Source organism: Mytilus californianus, unplaced genomic scaffold, assembly GCF_021869535.1.
Source record: "Mytilus californianus isolate M0D057914Y unplaced genomic scaffold, xbMytCali1.0.p SCAF_3, whole genome shotgun sequence".
Lineage (NCBI taxonomy): Eukaryota > Metazoa > Mollusca > Bivalvia > Mytilida > Mytilidae > Mytilus > Mytilus californianus.
Window position 1 is genome coordinate 13,133,786 of NW_026262679.1, and position 18,940 is coordinate 13,152,725.

At 31.2% G+C, this 18,940-nt stretch overlaps 1 long non-coding RNA gene across 1 annotated transcript; it reads left to right on the forward strand.

Annotated features, from left to right (window-relative positions):
- Positions 1–1,249: 1,249 nt before the first annotated feature.
- LOC127733005 (uncharacterized) lies at positions 1,250–5,234 on the forward strand. The gene is made up of 2 exons (XR_007996561.1): positions 1,250–1,367; positions 4,422–5,234. It is a non-coding gene; the product is annotated as an uncharacterized LOC127733005 (long non-coding RNA).
- The last annotated feature ends 13,706 nt before the right edge of the window (positions 5,235–18,940 follow it).

The window sequence follows — 18,940 nt, forward strand, 5'->3', positions numbered from 1 at the left end:
ACAGATCGAGTTACAAAGTTGCTTTATATAGTCTGTTTAAATAATGAACTGTAATACAGGACGAACATAATTACTGGCCAGTGCCATGATAAGAAAAGGGTAACTAATATATATGTTTTTTTCAATGCAATCGAGACCATACAACTATTTTGAGTTACATTGATACGTGTAATGGGTAGTTTTATGACATTGTTTTTGTTATTGCAGTGAGAACGCCTTTACGACACAACAATACGAAAAAGAACTTCCGTCATATCTATAACTGTGACTGTAATTATCGCATATGATAAAATCATGGAACACGGAAACTTTGCTTCATGAATAATTTTTGACGTAAAACAAAAAGCGAACATATTGATATACAGTCTTCAGACAACAAGGAACAATCACTCGTAGACATAACAAAAGCTTCGTTCTATGTAAGGGGTTCACTATGTTTAGTTTAGAGTTTATTATTTTAAGTCTAATTTCATTGCTTTGTACTGTTTAGCTTTGCAATACTACTACGTCATAAGTGTTATATTGATGGGACTGTTTTACGTTTAAACGAAGAAGAAAAAACAAGTGTAAAAGCTTACCTACTTTCCTTTTACAAAAAGTAGAAAGTTAACGAGGTTAACCCTGTAAGCACAATCAGTCTCGCCCCTTTTGGAGTTCATCCAATTCCCTCGGGTTTTTTTATCTTGATTTGTATAGTGTTAAGGGATTTATGAGATTTGAACATCTGTAAACTACTATAGCCTCTAATCTTGTACCAAAGACTAAAAACACACATATGCAAACATTATTTAGTCAGAACAAAAATAAAACAGAATCAACTCCTTTTCTTCAACTTTCTTTTTTTCTCATTTCAATTGAATTCCCCTGCTATCATCGAAGATTACTGCGAAGTCATTCATGCATCTCCGTGCAGTAACTTCTTGAATAACTCTTAAATATATAGTTAGTGTTTCGCGTGTTTAGTCTATATATTGTTATTTTAGAAAAAAAAATAATAAAAAAGTGAATGGTATCGAGTTCCCAATCCCCTTTGCGTTCACATTTTATTAACAATATTTTAACTGATGGGAAAATGACAATTGAAACATTTTATTTTATTCCAATGAAACTGAGATCATTTGACTGTCAAATCAGATACAAATAAGGCGTGAAGGATTCTTATTGTAGGTGATAAACTTCTATAAATTTTCTATGAAATAGTAGATTGATTTTGGAAAATCCACAAGAGGAATCAGTCTGTTATTGGAAATCGACGTGTGATAATTGGACATCGTACTGTGACTGTGGGGTTTTAATGGCATTGCATACTTAAAAGATCCGGTCAACATTAAATTGCAATAGTTCTATAAGATCAATTAGCTTACAAGGTAAGAACTGAATTGTTACATTTGTTCAAAGTTAATTTTGAATTTCGCTCAATTGTCTGCTTTCTTGTTATTGAAATATTATTTCGGTTTGGGTTTTTTTTTAAATAATTAAGTAACATTTATTCGAATGCTTTAAATGCAACAAAATAGTTTGGTAACTTGATTTTATTTACAAAACATTGATTTAAAGTTATTTTTACTCTCAACATATGTTAGAGTTGTCACATCGTGTTATGTTAGAAGGAACTGTTTTACCTTAAATCAAAATATGTTATTAACCCTTTTTAAGTCTTTTTAAGTGTTTAAAATTTCACAAACCATTTACCAATGTGGTTCAAAAGTTCATCGGCAGAAGAAAAACTCACAAAATTGAAATAAAACCATATATACAACGCAGAAATCAAAATAGAAAGCTATTATCGGAAATGTTACAAATTAATGGAACTGTTTACGTGAAATTGACTAATTTACTTTCCGACATGATTATTACAGATAATTACTTTGCCATCTCGTGTAATATATTTATTATAAGGAAATTAAACCTTTATAATTTAGGGTGAATATGAATATGATAATAACAGTACCTGGTTTATATGTACATATGATCAACAATATCGAATCTTTATAAAGTTACAGAAATAAATTGCATTTCTGCATCAGTATTTGCTATTTCAGTAAAAATTCATACTTAATTTACCTTAATACCGTCACTTTGTTATTCTACCAGTGTTTACTTAGGTCTATATCGCTGCTGGTGGACTGTTCTTTCAGTGGTTAGTTCAGCACTTACATATATGTTAGATAAATTTCAATAAATCCACTCTGGATCAGTTTTGCAATTCTCACTAAAACTGAATTTCTCAGGTGTTTTGTTTTTATTTAATGAAGTTTTTCAGACTTTTGCTGTATATACATATTTTTCAGAAAAGCACGTTGAATGCAATGAATATTGACCATTTTCACAGTGTTAGAACTGTTAAAATATCATAATCAGGTCTATGAAAATTTTTGAATTACTCCTTACTCCTAAGAGGGGTAAAGCTAAGTTTATATAAATTTTATACATTATTTGTTATTTTTTTTTCCTGATTTTCAAGATGGACATAAATGCTCGACTGAACAATTGTCTAAACTGTAGTAATATCGAGCCACTAGAAATAGCTTTGAAACATTGGGCCTATATCAATAACATTCTTTAATTATTACTTTCCGTTTACTAATAAAAAATATATCACGAAACCGAAAATCTGGTATTGTACTATAAAAAGTTTATGTTAATATCATTTAAATCGCAAACAAATATAAAACGTGTCCATCATTTCATTCATTTTTCCTATTATTAAAACCATTTTGTCTTTTTGATTTCCCATTTTATGGAGTGGCAATATAGATAACATTTTTGCTACAGTAATGTTTCAACTGAAACCATTGTAGCATTGAAGTTGCAATGACCATACACGTTGTTTTTTTTCTGAACAAAAAAATATAACATTTATAGCAAAGTCAAGTGAATAGTGGGCTTGCTACATGCAAAGTATGTACTCTCGCAAGTCGGAGAAGATTTTCCGGCATAAATTGATATAAATGAATAGAATTGAAAGTGCAATTTCTTTTTTAGAAGGTGTTATGAAAAGTTATTCTCCAGTATTTCCAAAAAAAATCGATTTCTCGAGTAATCTTAAAAATATTTTGTGTTGTTTTCAATTTCTTTTAAAATAGCAATTACAATCTCAACTTTCGCTAAATAAAGTATTGCAGGAAGGACTTTAAAATTTATTTGATGGTAATTACATTTTTAGAAATACAGAAAGATTAGTTTGAATTAAATGTTCAAAAGTTTGAGGAAACTACTGAAAAAAGAATGAAAAGAAGCTAGAAATATCCTTTAACTTCACGTTCCACTATATAAATGATGTCCTCTCACGAAATATTTCAAAGTTTAGTGACTATGTTAAACGCATCTATTCAATCGAACTGGAAATAAAGGATACCACAGATACAGTTAGGTCTCCTTGATATCTTGACTCTAGAAATTGACTGATCTGAATTGTGAACATTCCATTTTTATGTAGCAGCATAGATAGATATAAGAAGATGTTGTATGAGTGCCAATGAGACAACTCTCCATCCAAGTCCAAGAGCCTGTTTGTGGAGTATATACAGGTACATGTATCTCCCAGTTGATAACAGATTTCATGATATAGGATTGCTAGTTACAATGAAGCTATAGAACTAATGCTTCCTAACGATATAGTTAAAGTCATCCCTTGGACAGTTTTACGAACGCCTTCATGAATTGGTGAACGTTAAAGAATATCTGCGTCACAAATTATCACGAGTGTGTTCGAATTGTCGTAGCTGCAGTCTAGTCTTCTTTTCCTTGTTTGTATATAATATCGAGAGATGGGGTTTTATAGGTTTTCTCTGTTCCATGAGAACAATCAATTTGGACGAAATGTTTGATGCTTTGAGGGGCTTTTTTATCCAAGAAACTTCAGATCATTTGTCTGTCTTTCAAATTATTCTATAACTAATACAAAAAAAAGGAATTACATAAAATATTGGACAATACAAAAGACCACTTTTTGTTAGTTCGTTTTCCTTGTGAACAATTCAGAAAGGTTGAACTTTAATGAATTTAATATTATGTTTCTTTTGATTTAGAGGTTGTATACTAAACAGTTAAAAAACAAATATCCACATGCATTTCTATTGAAAATTAGGGCGAATGCAGTGTTGTTTTTATGCTTCTTCTAAACGTCAAAATGTTTGATGGCGTTTAATTTACAATTTTAAAGATTTTTAGGGAACACTTGCGTTTTGAATGCGGAGTTGATATTTGACTTGCGTTTTTTAAGGACATATGGATATTTTAAGATAGGTTATGGAAATATGTTTTCTGTAAACGTATTATAAAATTAAAGTTGTATGTACTTGTTTTTGGGTTTTTTTTTTAATTGAAGATTTTTTCTTATTACAAAGACAATGACTACAATATCACTTTTTATCCACACACATATATTTATATAACAATGAAACATATTTTTTTTTCAGATAATACCAATATTGAACAATGCAGAAGATTATCTTAATGTGTCTTTGTGTTTGTATAGTAACTGTTCGTGGCGGAGATGAAGATGACGTAACAGACCTTTGTAACTTGTGTGCTATAGATGGAAATAGTGTGGACTGTTTGATTTGTCGGAGCGCATTAGAAAATGAACCAGACTCAATCGAATATGGAAATATAAGCAAACGTGGATTTCTGCGTCAGACACGTCTGTTTCCATGCCAATGTTGTGCATTCTCACGTCATCAAAACGCGTATTGTTGTGATCAGTGTTACAGGAAATAGGTATACATCATGTCTACGAGATGTACATATCCAGTCCATCATTTATGAAGTTTTAGGACATTTTGTTGTTAGCTGTGATGTGATTTTAGTTTATATGCAGAAATATGGTGTTCTTGTTGTACGACAATATAAATTGTTTCAGTTTAATTTTCAGCCAGCGTACTACAAGAAGTTCACATGACTGTCTTCATTTAGAAATAAGTCGTTGAGGATATTTATTAGAAAAACAAAATAGATTTTTGAATTGCATTATAAGGGAATGTCAAGTAATATATTAGTCATTAGAAAAAAGAATTAGGATATTTTGTAATTTATTTTATTTGTATCATAATTATCATTGACATTTACGGATGTAAAAAGCTTTTAGTTTGAGAGACGGAATAATTCTTCATATCACTCATTATTAATTGTCATATTTACCATCTTCATGAGTGAACGAGACGTAGACAAAGTGGCCTCAGTGTTATTATAAAAATAAGTATGATGCATTAAAATAAATATTTTTGCTGTTATTAAGTGTTTTAATGTTTCAGATGCATTTAATATTCAGTGTTTTTTATCCACTGTCTAGCCATTATTCATTGACCTGAACCAAAAAGAAATAAGAACTGCTTGGAACGTTCATAATTTTCCTACACACTCGGCACAACCTCGTAGGTATTGAAGATCTTCGGATATATTTGACAAATGCTCCTTATGATCTCAGAAACAAAAGAAAGAATGAAACATGATGTATAATATTCCAATCTATCTAAATATCATTCAAAATGTGATTCATGGATGAAGTCTAATGTTATAGGTCATATGAAATGCACTTTAAAAAGTCTGAAAAGACTCCATAATCTGCAGTACTTACCATTGCAAGTACCAGTGCTTCGGAACTGACATGCCGCGATTAATAACATACTATTTCAAAATTCCCCATTGATAAATAAGGAAATTATTAAGAATCTAAGGTTAGAATTCCCGAGGCAATATTGACCTCAGATAAATTTGACAACGCTATGTATGTCTATTGTCGTCATGTAACATTTCTATGTGCTTATACATCCCTGGTTTTTCCCATATTCAGGTTTATATAAAGCGGGAAATTCTTTTAAAAACTAAGGTTACAACTCCCTGAGGCAAAGTTGACCTTAAATAAATGAGTTGTATCACCTTTGAACGATTTTTTAAAAACACGTTTCATCTTAAGGTTGAAAAGACACAACACAGATGTCACTATTTTTCGGGAAAAATTGCATATTTTTACAAGAATTTTACAGAGTTTTGGACAAAACTTTTTTTATAGGAATTGAGTCCGTGACTAGATGTTTTCATGAAACAACTAGAAAAATAGATTTCAATTCACCTAGGTATTTTCCAAACTGCTTTAGAAATGACAAAGATGCGACCCCGTGAAAATGACCAAATTGCAGTTTTAGAAATAGCATGGAAGAAGAGAAATTGCAAAATATATCTATTTTTAACTTTTAATTTATACAATTATGGCCTTCGTGCAAATGTAATATCGAAAAATTCTAAATCGAGGAAATATTATTTTCCTTAGGGTCCGTATAACCGAGGAAAAATAACCTTTTTGAGATTTAATAATTTTGGATGTTAACTTTTCATGAATGCCCTTACTGTATTATTATACTGAACTGAATACAAAGATGTAATCATTGTTTGGAAAAATCTTGAGGCGGCCGCCATATTTTCCAGAAAATAACAAACGATATGACGTTACTAGCTTTGTTCCGAGTAATTTTCGAAATGCGGATATTCCCGATCAGTTATTTTGCCCACACGCATATTCCCAAACAGTTATTTTGCCTACGCGCATATTCCTGAACAGTTATTTTGCATACGCGCAATCTGTCAGGGAAAATGGGGTTATTCTCCCTGAAGGAATGAAAAACTTATAGTAATGTCTTAATTATTTTATTAGTGGTTGATATAGTAAAGTATGATAATACCCCGTAGTTAGTGATGTCTTTGAATTGTGTAGATAGAAAGTCGAATGACAATTAAAATTACTAACCGAAGAACGAACCAAGACAAAACAGAACATTAAAAAAAGAAAAAAAATCCAGTACAAAGGATGACTCGGTATTCGGAAGGGAGCTGACAGGTCTAAAACTGGTATCAGGAGTTATATGTTTCCAAAGTTAATTACAGATATTCAGCTACCATAATAGACTTATTATATTTATAAGTAAAATATTCAGCATCACTGTCAGGAGTAATTTGGAAGTGTTGCTGACATAATAGGACCAAGCCCCGAAAAGACCAACCACACACACATTAACATTTATCAATTGTACAATTTCAACACCAGAAAACACATTCCTACACACATCTGGACCTTTTACTCATGCACGATGGGGTTAAAATGTATCCTAGAAACGGAATCTTACGCTTATTAGTCTATGACTTGATATTGCTTTATTTATTATTTCATTTGGATTCCATTACAGCCTCGATTTTTGGAATAACAAAAGGCGCACAGAAGAACATGCATTAAGACCAGTTTAAAAGCATTTACTAAATATAGATGTTAATGACAGACAACAACAATGTAACAGAAGATAATACTACATAGTACTGTATCAAGGATTACCATCAGGCAAACTCAACGTATACAATCCTGTTCGTCGTATACTCTTGATATAGGCAAACTCAACGTATACAATCCTGGTCGTCGTATACTCTTGATATAGGCAAACTCAACGTATACAATCCTGGTCGTCGTATACTCTTGATATAGGCAAACTCAACGTATACAATCCTGGTCGTCGTATACTCTTGAAATAGGCAAACTCAACGTATACAATCCTGGTCGTCGTATACTCATGATATAGGCAAACTCAAAGTATACAATCCTGGTCGTCGTATACTCTTGATATAGGTAAACTCAAAGTATACAATCCTGGTCGTCGTATACGCTTGATATAGGCAAACTCAAGGTATACAATCCTGGTCGTCGTATACTCTTGATATAGGCAAACTCAAAGTATACAATTATGGTCGTCGTATACTCTTGATATAGGCAAACTCAAAGTATACAATTATGGTCGTCGTATACTCTTGATATAGGCAAACTCAAAGTATACAATCCTGGTCATCGATACTCTTGATATAGGTAAACTCAAAGTATACAATTATGGTCGTCGTATACTCTTGATATAGGCAAACTCAAAGTAGACAATCCTGGTCGTCGTATACTCTTGATATAGGCAAACTCAAAGTATACAATCCTGGTCGTCGTATACTCTTGAAATAGGCAAACTCAAAGTATACAATCCTGGTCGTCGTATACTCTTGATATAGGTAAACTCAAAGTATACAATCCTGGTCGTCGATACTCTTGATATAGGTAAACTCAAAGTATACAATCCTGGTCGTCGTATACTCTTGATATAGGTAAACTCAAAGTATACAATCCTGGTCGTCGATACTCTTGATATAGGTAAACTCAAAGTATACAATCCTGGTCGTCGTATACTCTTGAAATAGGCAAACTCAAAGTATACAATCCTGGTCGTCGTATACTCATGATATAGGCAAACTCAAAGTATACAATCCTGGTCGTCGATACTCTTGATATAGGTAAACTCAAAGTATACAATCATGGTCGTCGTATACTCTTGATATAGGCAAACTCAACGTATACAATCCTGGTCGTCGTATACTTTTGATATAGGCAAACTCAACATATACAATCCTGGTCGTCGTATACTCTTGATATAGGCGACTGTACTTCAGAGTAGATTGCATACAGCAAAGATATGATCAGTGGAAGGAGACACAATCTTAGGCAAAGTTATGATCAGTGGAGGGAGACACAATCTTAGGCAAAGTTATGATCAGTGGAGGGAGACACAATCTTAGGCAAAGTTATGATCAGTGGAGGGAGATACAATCTTAGGCAAAGTTATGATAAGTGGAGGGACACACAATCTTAGGCAAAGATCAGAGTAAATTTCTACAAAATTTCTATACTTAAGACTGAAAGAAACACTTTGAAATCGTTGTAATAAATAAATCCAAAACATTAGATATACAATGACTTATCACCAAAATAAGCCTTTGCATGTACTTTTATTTACTTATGGTAATTTTCTGTTCTACCATATACCATTTCCAACTTTTTGTCTCATGTTCAGCTGCCATGGACATTCTATTTTTTTTAGAAAATGTAGCTAGCCTTATGATATTTACACAAATATTTCTCAATTAAAAACAAATCAGTATAATATAAAACCTTTTTCAATTTATATTCTTATGACAGCCTTACTTTTATCGACTAAGGTCATTTACCTTTTTGAATCTTTTAAATCACATTAACTAAAATTTACTGCGAAGAATCATTGCAATCCGTACAGCAAAACAATGATAAAATCCAATATCAATTTGTCAACAAAATTTCATTAAATACAAGATTGTCAAGATATGAAGCAAAATTGCTGCTATTAATCAGTTGCACAAAAGAAAGATGACAATATTTCATAGTCATTTCTGTATAATGATTATGTTTACTTGTAAAGTTTGTACAGAAAAAGAAATGCTAAGCATAGGGGGAACTGATCTTTGATTTACATCTTCGTAACTGAAGGAGGGTGTCAATTTCGGCTAAAACATAAGAATGATGATTCCACCACTTTTGATAGCCGAGTTGCCACCATTTTTTCCTCCTGTTCCGCTCCCATTGATTGACAAGTAATTATTTGCATGTTTTTATTTATCGATAAACATCCGATACAACTATAACTGAAAACAAATAAGTTATGAACAGGTTACTCTATAACAAATAAAACGACCTTATATTTAGTAGCGAATTCAGGAACACTCTAATAGGTAAAATTAATTAAGTATTACGATAAGGTGGAATCGATTGGGTGCATTACTCCTTCACGCTTAAGTCTGCGTTACTTTCTAGATTAAAAGGACAATAGCTGTCAAATTCATGTTTACCGATTTGACCCAGATTCTCATATTTGATTTATAGCATACTAAAAGGTATATCCAAATTACAAAAAAAGTCTTAAATAAACAATTAAAAGCATGGATTCGATAATATGTATCAGCATTCCGTTTGTATTTTAGTATAGATGCAATCTAATTACCATCGAGATGACCTCCGAAGTCTGCAGACGATCATATAACCCGATATAAACATAAATAGAAATAGAAAAAGATATCGAGCACGTGCAATTGGACTATTATAGGTCTGTTTCATTTCATATTATAGGTTAAAAAAAATGTTAATCATCGTTTTTACCTGTAAAAATGATTTTATTGTGGATTGAATCAGTCAACCAAACGGTTCATCCTTGTTTCACTTTCATTAATGTTGACATTCTTTTCCTTTTAATAGCTGAACACGCCTAGAACATGCGTAGACCATCTCTAACTAAGGGATTAAACTGAAGGACACATGAATACGGATTCAATGAGGTTAAATTATTGACTTGCAAGTCAATAACACATCAGCGATGTTGTAAGCTTATATTTGTAAATTTGGGTCAAACTGACTGCATAATTCAAAACTCCGCTCTTATCAATATTTGAAACCAAAAATATCGTTTTTTTAATTTTTTGTCTAAATCTTTATTGGTGTCCCTTTAAAGAGTTGATCAGTACATGGGCAGACACTTCGAAATTGTCATGACATTTATCACAATTTTCAAAGTAATATTTGGATCATGAAAATATGTCTTTTTTACATTGAAACAATAGTTTTACTTTGGTTCACAAATGCACTCTGTGTTTCATATGACACTGAATTTCATCCTAATGATTCGAGGAGTACAGAGAGCTTATCAGATACACTTTGATAATATTTCGTGTACAATGTGTAATGTATGGCAACTAACAAAATGACTATATACAGAACGTTTTAAAAGATAATTAGTTAACATTCTACACATCTGTTTTATAATTATACGAATAAAAAACTCTCCATTCCAGATCAATATGCAGTATAAAACTATTTTGATATATTTCAGTACGTGATAATTAAAAAATGAACCCAAAAAACGTGACTGACCATAAAGTATAATTTTAAAAAGTGTCCAGAATACAAAAGTTTTATAAACGAATACATTATATAAACAGTAATTATCCCAAACTAAAACCGAAATCAAGCGGGACAACAAACACGAAACAATAATTGAAAATAGATGGGTATTTTTTTTGTGTTGGGGTTTTTCCTATTATTAATGCGTTCTTGAATCATTGGTTAAGCCAATAATTACACCCAAAGAACTGGTCTTTATTGTTTACTTTTGGCACAAACATGTATAATTATTAATAAAATGTGTATCTTTCCATTGCAAACTGATATTTGCCAGAATATTCGCCTCTGCATATGACTCAAAATCGTCTTGCCAACCCATCGTCCATATAGTAGCCGTAAACACTATTTACCATGTCTTAATCAATACTTGTAACATTTAATATAAACTTTATGGGGGACATTTGATAAAATATAATAGGAAATTACGAAAGATCCTTACATAATTATGAGGTAATCAAATTTGTCGACATCTTTACGATGACATAGTGTACAATTTTACAGCAAGAATTCATTTTCCAACATTGTAATTCAAATTCTAACAGACATCATGTTTTGCATGCAATACTATTGTCTGGAATTACTGCAACAAAGCTTGACAGGGTCAGCTTTTCGAAGTGATAAAACTCTGAAAATCTAAAATAAGTTGTAGTCTCATATATTCAGGTGAAATGGTATGATTGTCTTTGAGACAACTCCAAAAAACAAGAATTTCAAGAATTTTTTATTTATATGCCTCTCTCAGTGAAATTTCCATGATCATAACAATGATTCCCTGACATGGGTTATAAACTGTGATATGTAAAGACCATAGACTTTGGGAAAACGGTATGTTTTTAATCAAGAATGGCAATTTGACAATTGGAAAAGCAAAATCATTGCGTATGTCGTAGATCTTAGTTGTCAGTTTTCCACAATCAATCGTTTCAAGAAAAAAATAGATACCAGTACGAAGCAGACTTTCTTGTCTCTACAGTATTCTTTAATTCAAGTTCTAAGGGATATATGAGAAAAGGATTATTGAATGAAGGAATATCATCAAGAAAAAAATATTTTAATGTTGATGATTCACCATTTGCGAGTAGAAAAAGAACAAAGGCAGCTAAACATCCATAAGAGTCCTAGTTTTCATATTCAAAAACAAACCACTTCAATGTTTAAAGACTTAATTTCAATCTAAAAGTGAAATTTAGAGTCAACTGCAAATGAAATTGTTTGACAAAAAAAACTAGACAGTGCTTAAGAAACTAGAAAATTCTAAATAATATAAATGAAATTTAAGTTTAAACCATTGCTGAACTAAGATTATGATTACAAATTATTTTTACTTTCTATCAAAATTACTTCCTTGAAAGCTATGATTAACTCATAATTACTCTCTCAATTGATTAAGTTGCGACTTTATCTTTATGGATGAGTATTGTCTTTTAAGCTACGTTAACTTTGATATTGCTTGATTTTCTAAAGCCCGGAATATATGTATTACATTTATAAAATTTGCAAAATAATTGCAGTTATGAAAGTAAAACTAGCAGCTTTATGTCAGAGTATGACTATTCCATAAAGTTATCCTAATTTACTAAGCCATCAACGTTTTTTAAATCTTAACCACTTACAAAGTACATTGTGACATATTGACCTCTGAATTAATTAATTAACGTAAAACAAATATTTGCCTTTGATTGATTCACTGTTAGATATCTCAAGATAATTAAACTCGGACTGGAAAACAACATGCATTTGTCTTCCATTTTATTTATTCTTTATTCTTTTTTTTTATTTTGTTGGGTTTTTCTATTGTAAAGCTGTCAAACATATATCTCCCTTACTAGTTCGACAAGTAAAGCACCAAACATCTGTTACATAATATTACGGAAGCGTATTAGCGCCACACAATTTTTTTTTAAATATTTCTTCCTATGTTTGCGTTATAACGCAAACCTTATAACGCAAACATGTGTTTTGCACCCTTTGTACTCATTGCAAAGTAAAATGCTTGAACATTTAGAACATATCATTGATTAATAAAGAGCAGGATAATACATGTATATATATATTACAAAGAAAATTGAGTAAATTGAAATTATACCGAAGAAAATAAAAAATCAACCCTGCTAATATAGCAATGAATATACTTCCAAAAAAAGCTCTTGTTTGAGAATTGTGTATAAGGTTGGTTGGATCCAAACAAGCTACCTTTTGCAATAAATGTATAAAATGAAGATGTCTTATTATTATAATTATGTTCTCTCCATTCAAATTGCCACCCAAGCATCTTAATGTTACCACACTAGATTGAAATGAAAATTCCATGACTTTTTATCAAAGAATCTATCATATTCTGATTTTAAAACGATTTCTTACATCAAAATTGAAAAAAAAAAAAATTCTGAATAATTCATTTTAAAGCAGAAAGATCCATTTGTCTATTTGACTTGATAGTTTCACAATTATATGACATTATTTTTGCTCTTATCTACTTATTTTCAAAATGTTGGCCTTTCAATTAAAATATGCCTATACCATATCTATTTTCTTGTTAAATTATATAATTTTCTGATACAAAAACCATTCTTAATTTGTGTATAATTGCACTTTAAGTATTCCCTTATTCCTATGCATATTTATTAGTAATGATTTTGCCTTGTATTTATGGTTCGTCTCTTAACTAAATCACAACCGGAATTTAATGACATATTGACATATATACAAAACTTAATGATGAATAATTGAAATCAAAATGTTTGCGTTATTTCGCAAATGTCTGCGTTATAACGCAAAGGTTTGCGTTATATCGCAAAGATAGAAAGAAAAAAAATTAAAAAAAATTGTGTGGCGCTAACACGCTTCCGTATAATATCGAGTTTAAAGCTATGGTAATTTTCTATGATAATAATAAATGACATAATAGAAATGTTTCCTTTGACATTTGTTTGTGTAAACTCCGAGAAAATGGATCATCAAATACGATCTAAAGCATAGAATAAATTTAAATATATGACATGTACATAAGATCAGCAGATAATAGAAAAATACGTTCGAAAAAATCAAGAGAGAAAAAAAAAACTCAATTTGAATTAAAAGATCTTTTTGCAGCACAACTGATATACAGCAATACAAAAAAGAAAGAAAAACAATGCGGTGGCACTCTTATGAACGTTACTTTTTGAATGTTATCTTCTTATTGTTTTCAATATATTGAGTATATATATGCATCTATTGTAGGAGTGGGTCGATTTGAGAGCTTGGCATTGTTTACATATGTACATCTTGGTAATGAAGACTGTATGTTAATTCTTTTCAGCATAGGGGAGTGGGTTGCTTTGTTTCTTTTGAGTGTCTTGAGATTGCTGACTTTTTGGCGTATACCCCACATTTCCTTTTATTCTCACAATTTCTAGATATCTATTGACTGTGAAAAGCTGAAAACAAACTTTTAAATTTCTGGCATTTGACAAAATATCATTAAAATTTATGTTATAATCCTGTCGTTTCCAGTCCTAATGACATTTAACATTATTGTAATTTTAAATCGGAAGATCGACAGATGAAAGACATTGTTAGTCAAATTAGATCTCACTCACAGGATTTATTTAAAATGTGGCATCAATCAACTTTATCAAATCTGTACCTCAGACGAAAAATCTTTAAAAAAAACAGAAGTTTGTATTTATTTGTAGCCATGACAACGTAATTAGTATTTTAAAGACACTATCAAGAAATATTGAGTTGTGAATATTTACTTCTTCTGTTCATTTATTCCTTTTTAATTATTTTGGTGATGGGAAATTATTGTGTCATTTGAAAGATAATAAAAACTCGAAATCTGTGGTATTTTTGTCGACTAAAATTTTGTTTTCGATGATCGAGTGGTCTCAGTATTTCTTTTACAGTGATAACAAGCCTGTGAACTCTGAGGTTGTGAGTTCTTACCCCGCAAGTGCCGAGATTCGTTCGACTCCAATCTTATTCGACAAGGATTGTCAGTTCTCTCTGGACACTCCAACTGCATCCACCAATACAATCTGGTTTTCATAGTATACCCAAGGGCGCTGAAAGTGGCTTTAAACACCAACAAACAGATAAACAAAAAATCTAAATTTGAATATGATTGCGTTCTTATAGCACTTCAATCAAGTCAAATAATTACTTTACTGCCATGCCATACATACATCCATACAAGAGGAGAAAAAAGTGTGTTAAAAACGTTTTGCAATGCATTTATTCATTGAGTTCATTACAAACGATATAACTTTAATGAGACAAATTAAAATAAAGACTGCTTAATCAATTAAAAAACGGCAGCTTAAAAAGGCATATAAAACACTACACGTACACATGAATCTTTACGTATGGAGCAGATGCTTGAGAATAACAAGTCTGTCTTATCTACCTTTGACATTTTCATAATAAAGACAACAATGATTTCCTTCCAATTTATTAGCTAACGTAATTGTGAAAGTCTCATTTCCGTTTACATCTATACTAAAGAAGGACTTCCCAAGTTGTATGGTCTACTGTGCTAGAAGTGACCTTGATATCGAATATGGTTTCTTTATTTAAATTGTTTTTGAAATGTTTTAACTAATAATCTTCAGTTTTGAATTATCTAGTTTCAAACTTTTGACTTTTCTTCACAATATCATTCCATTCCCTCATGATTAAAGATTGTTTTAAACCGACATATTTCATTGTTTTCTATACATAAAAATATGGCAAAAGAAGGTATTCATTTTTGGTTTTAAGAAGACATGACTTGGTCAGTTACCACACTGATTCAGACAAAGTTACTCAGAAAGAGACATTGCTGCTGGGTATTTCATTTGACCACACCTATAATGAATTAGGTTGACATATTTCCAAAATGATACTTCTATGTCTATCTATTTTGAAAATACTGAATTGTTGAAGGGCAGAATTCACAGAGATAATTTAAAATTAATTTTTCACCGCTCCTTAATTTCAGCTTCCGCTATGTCATTGGTGTTATTCTAATAAAAATAATCTAATAAATATATATATATTTATAGATAGATCAGTCAATAATAAGTTTGAAGTCAATATCACATTCAGCCTTAACAATTACGTTATGTGGTGTCCATTATGGGTTCGTTGATCGTTAACAATCGAATGTGTCATGAGATTTCTTAATAAAATAATAATAATATTGATTTATTTCATATTCTAATATGACGTGCTTCTTTCGCTTTGTAAACAACACCGTGATAAAATTCTCGATATATCTATACTTAGCGCAGACTCTGAGATATACATAATAATGGATGTTACAATATACCTCCCTCGTAAATCCACCGTGTATTGGAACCTATTTGCAAACGCTATGCCGATTTTATTGTTTTAAAAATTGCAATTGAAAAAAGACTACAGAACTTTTATTCTTATTCGGATGCATAACAAAAAGACTTAATGCACAAGAGCTCGGAGAAATCTACAAAATCAAAATAAAATAAAATTCTGCGAAAGTCCATTACTGCTTTTGGGGCATTTAAGTCATTTCAAAACATGACGTCATACAAATGAACGCTAAAGATGAAGGTTTTTCCGTTACGTGAAGCATCGAAATTCTTATAATATTACATTAAAATGGATTTTTGAGGTAGATGTTGTTTTATTTTCTATTTTATTGCATTATTCGCATATTAACTAATTTCAGCAAGTCAACATGGCGGCTCCTTAGTTACGAAATGTCAACTTTGGATTTGACGGTAGCTTACGAGAAAAAACATGTAAATTAAAAATGGCAAATGTTGGGTTTGAGAATTAAAAGAATTAAGCACATTTTTTCTAGCGGTTGTTTACGAAATAATTCATGCAAGCTACTGATTTATTAGAATGTTTTAGCTTTATCTAACAGGGAGTAAAAAAGAACAGCCACACACACGGCACACCCACCCTCGCTTCAGTTTTTTAATGACCGTATTTGTCCTATTAGAATCGAAATAATGTCACATATTTGATCATACATATATATATATATATATATATATATACAATTACATAAACATCACAGAATTAAAATGACCAATTATCCAGCCTTATGGTTTACTTTTACACATTGTGACTTGGATGGAGACTTGTCTCATTGGCACTCATACCACATCTTCTTATATCTTTTATGTAGACTTATGAGACACTTATGTACAAACATTTCTAAAATCTATATGTAAAAAGAATTAACTAAACAAGTCATTCTTAGTCTTTATGTGTAAAATTCAAATTCTAAAAATCCAAAAAAGATTTTAAAATTTTACTCAACATCACACTGAGCCTTAAGAATAAGAAATAAAAATAGATTAATAGAAATATTATTAACACAGCTAATCTTTAAAAATAAAATGTTTTCCAAGATGACTAAATTATATAAAATATCAATCACTTTTTATAGTTGTAAATAGATAGAAATTAAATAGTATTAATGACGTCACATTGTATTACAGATTTTAACTCATTAATTTTGTCGACTCGGTCAATTGACCAAGATGACGAAAATCACATGCAAAACTGGCTATGACAGAAGATGTATGCATTCATTTAGGCATTCGTTCTCATACTCATAATCATGTTTATTTCAGTTCGTCTTTCATATATTTTTTGTTCCGACAAAAAAAAATAACTTCTTGATAGAAAGTAAATTATAAAAAGAACGTCAAAATTTGAACCATCGTATTATATATACACAATGTACTATATTCTTGAAAAAAAATTGTCAACCAATTTTTTTGGTGATATCCGTAGCTATACTGCCTCTTAAAAGGTACTAACATTTCATTATTACCTCTTGATCCTTTAGTCGATGTGTAAGATCGTTTTAGAGTAATATCCACGGCTGTTTTTGCAAGTATTGATTAATGGTTTAATTTTATACTTGGGTTCGGAAAGTTTTCTTGAAATTCGAAAATATTGTGTGTTGCCGTTTTGATTACGGTCTGGTCATATTGTTTATAATATTCAAAGTATCCGTCGTGAAATTGTGTTTAAATAATTAGATTGATTGTTTGCTACTTAACGTCCTTTAAATAGTTAGACCTATTATTTGGGAATGTTTTGTTGTTTTTGCAGAATAAAGCTTTTTCAACCATTATCGACTAAGCACCGTAACAGCTATCCATATACCTCAAGAGTATGGTACATTTCTAACTGCAACATATACTGACTGGCTGAAAAAACGCAACACTCATTTTGTTGATTTTTTTTATCAAATCATATTTGATTCTCATACAACTACTATTAATGCTTACCATATTTCTTTCTCTAAATAAAAAAACAACATCTGACTTACCTGTGGTTATTGAACATACCGGATTTTTAAAGTCGCACGAATTTCTTAAAGCGAAATTTGGAACCCATAAAAGATTTTTTCAGTTTGTTTTGCTTCGTGAAACAGTTCTTTCAATCCTTGGCCAACCTTAAATCAGTTAAAAAATGTTGCATCTCCACATTGCCAAGACTGAGGAATAAAAAACTGAATCAGCCCATAAGAATACTGCAAACAGGAAAACGTGAACGTGCTGCAACCATACAGTTTGACTTCAGAAACTCGTCTTACTGTCCTTCCGAAAACGATACAGGTAGACAGAATGTGTTACTGACCATCAATGACCAGATCAACATGTAGTGACAATGCAACGTCAATAGAATTTGATTACGCAACGTCATTTGCTTATCAAATTGCCGAATGCCACTGCGCACAGATTCATGCCATAAACGTTTCCCATAAACTGAACTGCCAAAGAATCGACTGAAGAAAAACATTTAAAGCCCTGAAGTTTCCACCGCATAATTGCCAAAACCCATTGTAATGGGTGGAACAAACGCATATTCAGAAGGTGTAAAACAGAACCCAAAACATGTGGAACAGAATTGGTTGATCTTTCTGACAATCATTTTGGCGTTTGTTACAGGCAGTCACTGCTTTTGACAGTGCCACATCCATTCAAAAATTTAAAAAGAATATTCTAGTGTTGCGTTTCTAAAGTCGTTCAGCATATTAATGAATGGTAGAAGTCATTTAGACAGCAACCCAACAACACAATAAGAATGAAAAGACATCAACTGTCTTCAACACAAAACAAGTATTCATACCATATGTTAAACCCTTCATTTCCTCGATTCTAAAGAATAAATTTATCAGATACTACC